We start from the raw sequence: 6,096 nt of genomic DNA on the forward strand, positions 1-6,096 counted from the left end.
TGTGGCAATCTTTCATTATAAACTTAATCTTTCAGATCTTGTCTATAATAACACATTTGGTTTAGAAATACCATCAAAGACTATTGTTACCCAAATCTTTTTAAAATAGTTAATGGCTTGCAGCACTCATATACATTTATTTATTTATTTATTTATTTTAAGTAGAAACATTTCAAACTTTTCCACTGCAAATGAGAGAGAGAGATGTGTGACTGACTATATTTCATAAGCACACATTTAAACACTTGAATAAACTTTGGAAAAATATTGCTTTTCATGGTCATTGGTCAGGAAAGCATCTGTGTACAACGAAACTCTTTCTATGTGTGATTTGGTCCCTTTGAAGTTAGCAAATGCTTAAAGACTAATATTTATTTAAGGGTTTTGATGAAGTGAATCTTTCTGCAATGATCATTTCATCTGCTATGTTAACAATGCACAGTAATAGTTTTTGTTTTTTTTTTTTTTTTTTTTTTTTTTCAGGAAGAATAGTTGAGCTTACAGATTTGTAATACTTGAGAGAGAGAATGTGTGGTGCTAACACAGTGTTTATGTAACAGGCCAGAAGTACTACTAAGTACTATTGCGGAGCTGGGCAAATGAAATTCATAAATAATACAGAAGAACCCAGTCTTGGTAGCAAACAGTGTTTGGCTAATTTCTTTACAAGACTAAAACTTCTGTTCTCGATTAGTTTTTAAATTTGTGTGCAACTGCATTGTAAACCAAAACTAAACCAAACTAGTTTTCCTTCTCTATCCACCTTTATTTCATTCAGGTAATGCCATATCATTTCAGCCTGAACACTTTTCTAGGGAAGATCATACTATAAAGGAAAGGTCTTGAATTAAGTAAGAAGAAATTGAACACATGTACATGCACAAACACACATACACACACACACACATGAAAACGAAGTGCAGCTGAGACTAGACATAGGCCAGTGACTGATATTTTAAGTTACATGTGAACGTGGCACTCTTTCCTCGTTCTGTTGCACTGCATTTGGATATTGTATGGCTCTCCAGACATGCTATGCATAATTTTACATACCATCTGCTTTACATGCCAGGTTCCATATGTACAATGTATAACCTAAAACCAATATTTTGATTGATTTGAGCTACAGTGGAAGCTTTTTGTTCTTAAATTGCTGGATATAAGAATATAGTCCTAAATAAATTATCTGACAAACATCTTCTGTCATTAACAAATGATAAAATTTATTTTGAAAAAGTTTTTTAAAGATGTAATAATCACAAAGTCAGTTTTGAATAATCTCTCTATGATTATTTCCTATATTTGAACACTGAGACCTGTAAACACCTGTGACTGTTCACTTAATAACACAGTAATACAATGCCATAAACATGTTTCAGAGTCAGGCAAATGACAGCAAATTTGTAGTAGCCTAGAAAAAAGAGATATCCGAATTAAGATAAGCAGCACTTGTTCTACAGGGTGAGGTTTATAAAGATGCTAGAAGTGAGTAACAGGAATTCAAAATCTTCTCCAAGCGGTTCTCTATACTTCATCATCTTGCTTCCTTTGACTCTGCCTTATATAATCAAATTTTATATACTCTTCAGTTACAGGTAAAACTAAAAAAAAAATAACTTTCTATTTTGCAGATGCTGTCCACAAGAACATCTGGCTGTATTCCCACATGCACATATGAGGAGGAAGTACTGGAACATCAAAGTGAAAAGAATATAGAATTTCACACCAATGGCTCTCAGGACAAAACAGAAAATTTATTCAAGTGTATATCGCAATTTTGTGAACTACTGACTCTCCTCATCCAAACAAGGAAAGAGAATTAAACATAGCTTTGAACCATAAAATAAACAAACAAACAAAACAAAACAACAACAACAAACTGACAACCAACCACCACCGCCAACAACAACAAACAGACCCAAACTCTTAATACGGAATAATTATATTTTTCACATTTGACTTGAAATTGAAATACTATCAGCAAAAATAGATTGTGGCATTATGGTGTGTGAGTAAATAGCAGATAGAATAGAGACAAGAAGCAACAAAGAAACTCAAAATGAATTTTTCTCCATGCAGTGTCCCATAAAATATGTATCCTTTACTCCCATATATGATATGTGATAAAAGGCACGTTTGAATTCATAGGAAAATCAGAAATGAACCTATAATATGACATTTGAGGAAGGATTTTTCATTTTCCCTATGTAATTCCAAGGCAAGAAGAGAAAGAAAGAAATAACCAGTGAAGCATTTGTCCATTCTATTTTTTTTTTTTTTTTTAAATCCTTTGTAACATGAATATCTTAATCTCTTCACAATGTGGTACATTCAGCTCAATCATCAACGATAAATTTACCAGATGCTTACAAATAAAGCTGAAGGAGAAATGCAGCACCTCAAACTTTTTCTACACTTGCGTATTAACACACACTTGTGCATAGAATGGAAACATTATTATTGAACCCTGAGAAAGTTTATTATACTTATGAAACACTTACTTATCACAATGTAATAGTCAAAGTCTTCATGAGATATGGTCATAATTCTGATACTTGACAAGTAGTGGACAACTAGCCGTATTTTGGGAGTTCTTTCAGCACTCAGATTTGAAAATAAAGTAAAATAAAAGCATTTCTTCACACTTCCTTTTTAAATACATTCCAACCAAGTGAGAGGTTAGTCAGGTTACAGGAGTAAGAATAACTTTTGCCATTTGGATATCATTTTTTTTGTATGATATTTAATTATATATCTGACTATTCTAAATAAGTCTAAATATTGCACTGAACAGAAGATGTTCGGTGAACTAGAGCTTCCATTTGCTAATGGATCTTTTTTTTTTTTTTTTTTTCCCTTCATAAAATCTTTGCAGTCCATATGAATATGGGCATTTTAATTATTAAACAGAAGCATTATTTCTTATTTGTATCTGTGTTGTGAAACAGTTCTTTAAAACTGAATAAGAAAGTAATGCACATTTAGATTTTTCTCCTCCCTAGAGGGAGGCTGATCATGAGTTAAATGCTTATGCAACACCTTTCCTTACACAGTGTACCACATCTCTCCTATTACCCCTCTATCGAACCTTTCTGGGCCTGATCCACACACCACTGAAGTCAGTGCGAGCTCATCCAGTAGCCTCAGCGAGCTTTGTATCTGGTCTCCCACTGCTTCTAACTTTTTAGTAAGAAAAAAGATATACAACACCAGAATAGTATAAGGCGTGAATCTGGTAATATTTTGTAATATCTGTGGGTAAAACAATGGGCTTCATTTCATCTTGATGTCAAACACATCAAGAAATCATCCTGATACTTGTTCACTGCAAAGTGAGAATGACAATCCAGAAGATATTTCTGGCAGAGTGCAGCTAAATCTCTTTGGTTAAAAGGCTATCTTTTTGAAATGAAGTTTCTTTTACATATATCTCTCACTTCACCTTCTCACAGCCTTCTGCCCAGTCCCCTTCATTTGAAAAGTACTCTGCATTGCCCAAAACCTTCTTTCTCTGAAGTCAATGCGAGAGTGATCATGCCCAGGTTGTAAAACGCAGTGAGAAAAGACACCACTGTCAAAGTTAAAAGTAAGAAAAACATTTTACCAAAATCCACTTTACCAAAACCCACTTTTCAACCTGCAGCACCCACCAGCTTTTGTCTGTCTTTCCCGCACATGACGCCCGGCGGTGCAGCCGAAGCAAAGCCCCGCTGCCCTCTGGCACTCGGCAGCGGGCTGGGACGCCGGGCTGCGAGGAGTTGGCCGTGCGCAAGCCCCAGCTCAGCACCGCCGTGCGCTGAGTCGACGGCGGGCGTTTTGCAAACATCGAGCCTTCCTTCCCTGGGGGACGGCCGCTTTTGGAGCCCACGGCACGGGACAGGGGCAGGGGAGAAGCGGGCACGGTGTGGCCGTGGTGCTGGGGCACCTAGCCGCCCCCCCCCGCAGGTGAGCGCCCGGCGGATCTCCGGGCTCTCCAAAACACCGGACCCCGCCGACGACCCCAGGGGACGCCTCCAAAACGGAGGCGGGGAGACCAGGGCAGCGGCCCCGGGTCGCACTGGGGGCACAGTGCGCTCCGCACCCTGGCTCCGGCAAAGCGCGGAGCGGAGCCACCTCCGAGGGCCCCTAGCCCAGCAAGGCACCCTCCACCTCTCCCTCGTCCCCGGGGGACCCCGGAGAGTCTCGGAGCCACGTACTCACCGCGGTGCAGCAGGCGGCAGCCCGCAGCGCAGGCGAGGAGCCCCCGCCCCGGCCGCTGCCCGCTGCGGCGCACGGACCCCGTCCCTCGGCGCCCACATCCGAGCCCGGGGCGCGCAGCTAAAAGTCCTTCTGAGGAGCACCCGGCCAGCCCCGCTGCCTCCCGCCTCGGATCGCTGTCATCTCCTCTCCCCTCCCCTCGTCCTCCCCGCGCCCTCCCCCGGCGGGCGGCAGCATTATAAAGCGGTCCCTAAGCCGTGAGATCACGCACCGGCAGAGGTGCTGGTCCTCGCCGCTACTTACCGGGCATCCTCCAGAGCGGCGGGAGCGAGAGAGGAGGAGGAGAAGGAGGGAGGGAGGAAGGAAGGGGGCTCCTGGCGGCGCTGCTCGGCAGCCTGGGCAGCTCGGCAGAGTGCTGCGAGTCAGTGAGTGAGTGCCTCGGTGCGTGTGCGCTGCCGGGCACGGCCGAGCGGGCGCTCAGGCAGCGAGGGGCAGCGGCGAGAGGTGGCGGAGTTGGGGGGGCGCAGCACGGCGCGGACAGGTGCGGCCCAGCGCGCCCCCGGCCCCGCGGCCCTCCGCGGTCCCCCGCGCCCCGCCGCCGCGGCCGGAGCTGCCGGGGCTGGGGCTGGGGGAGCCGCGCATCCTCCCCTGGTTGCACACGCACCGCAGTCGGGTGGGAGCGGGGCGGGAGGGAGGAGGGGGTGATTAAAAATAATGGGTGTAAAAAAGCTTAATCTCCAAAAAAAAAAAAAAAAAAAAAAAAGAAACAGAAAACAGCGCAACTCTCTGGCTGTACTTCCCGGCTGAGCTCCGAGCCCCCCGCCTCGAAGCTCTGCGGTCCCGCGGCACAGGCGCGCTCCCGCCGCGCCGGGAGCCGCCACCGCCCGCGGTGCAGCACGGCAGCAGCTGCCGGGAGCGCCCAGCTGGGAGCCGGAGCCTCTCCCCGCGCACGAAGGAGCCTCCCTCTCTCCCTCCTTTCTCCCTCCTTCCTTCCCTCCCTCCTTCCCTCCCTTCTTCCCTCCTTCCTCTCCTCCCTCCCAGCCCGCCGAGGCAGGTGCAGGGCAGGGCCCTCCGCCGGCGCTGCGCGGCCCCTCCGCGGGCAGAGGCCGGGCTCCGCCGGGAGAAGTGGAGGCTGGCCTCCCCGGGACGAGGCCGGGGAGGTTTGGGGGGGATCTGGGGGGCTGCTGCGCGCGGGAGCTGCCGGCGGGCCCCAGGAGCAACCGCGGCGGAATGAGGAAGAGGCGGCGAGGGCCCGCCTCAGCCGGGCAGCGGTGCGGTGCTCCTTCTCCTCCTGCCTGCAAACGCTTCTCCTTCCCCAACCCGGCTCACCTTCCGCCCGAGCGCAATGACCTGCCGAAAGAGGACCGAGGACGGTGCATCCTTATTGCCGGGTTTCGTGGCGGGGAGTGGGGAGCCAGCGGAGAAGGGAGGGAGGGAGAGAATAATTATAACAATCGTATGGAAAGGGAGGGTTGGAGGGGGGGCAACATACACCAAAAAAAGCCCGTTCTCGGGAGAGAAATCCAAAATAGCCACAAGAGCGTTGGAAGTTGCTCGCTTTGTGATTCGCATTGTAACGCTGCCGCCGCTGCCTGCCTCTTCCAGCAGCGTACCCAAGAAGCGTGCAAGACGGGAGAGGGGGAGCTATGTACTTTTGGTGTGCTTGTCCTTCCCGGCTGTAGTTCTCTCCCTCAACCTCTGTGCCTTAAAAGAAAAATAAAATAAAATAAATAAAATAAAATAAAATAAAATAATAGAATAAAATAGAATAGAATAGAATAGAATAGAATAAAATAAAATAAAATAAAATAAAATAAAATAAAATAAAATAAAATAAAATAAAATAAAATAAAATAATAAATAAAGAAGAAAGATCCCCACAGCCCTCCCTCTCCCCCC

At 46.3% G+C, this 6,096-nt stretch overlaps 1 protein-coding gene across 3 annotated transcripts in view; it reads right to left on the bottom strand.

The window, feature by feature from the left end:
- HS3ST5 (heparan sulfate-glucosamine 3-sulfotransferase 5) overlaps nt 1-5,887 on the bottom strand; it is a 208,128-nt gene extending 202,241 nt beyond the window's left edge. The window contains exon 1 of one of the 3 annotated variants that reach the window (XM_040553065.1): nt 5,527-5,887. The gene's annotated coding sequence lies outside the window, so the exon portion shown is untranslated. Of the gene's footprint in view, nt 1-4,200; nt 4,358-4,500; nt 4,730-5,526 lie in introns of those variants that run through there. The other 2 variants (XM_040553064.1, XM_040553063.1) reach the window with 2 other exon arrangements.
- Nucleotides 5,888-6,096: the final 209 nt, after the last annotated feature.

This window comes from Cygnus olor, chromosome 3 (genome assembly GCF_009769625.2).
Source record: "Cygnus olor isolate bCygOlo1 chromosome 3, bCygOlo1.pri.v2, whole genome shotgun sequence".
Classification (NCBI taxonomy): domain Eukaryota; kingdom Metazoa; phylum Chordata; class Aves; order Anseriformes; family Anatidae; genus Cygnus; species Cygnus olor.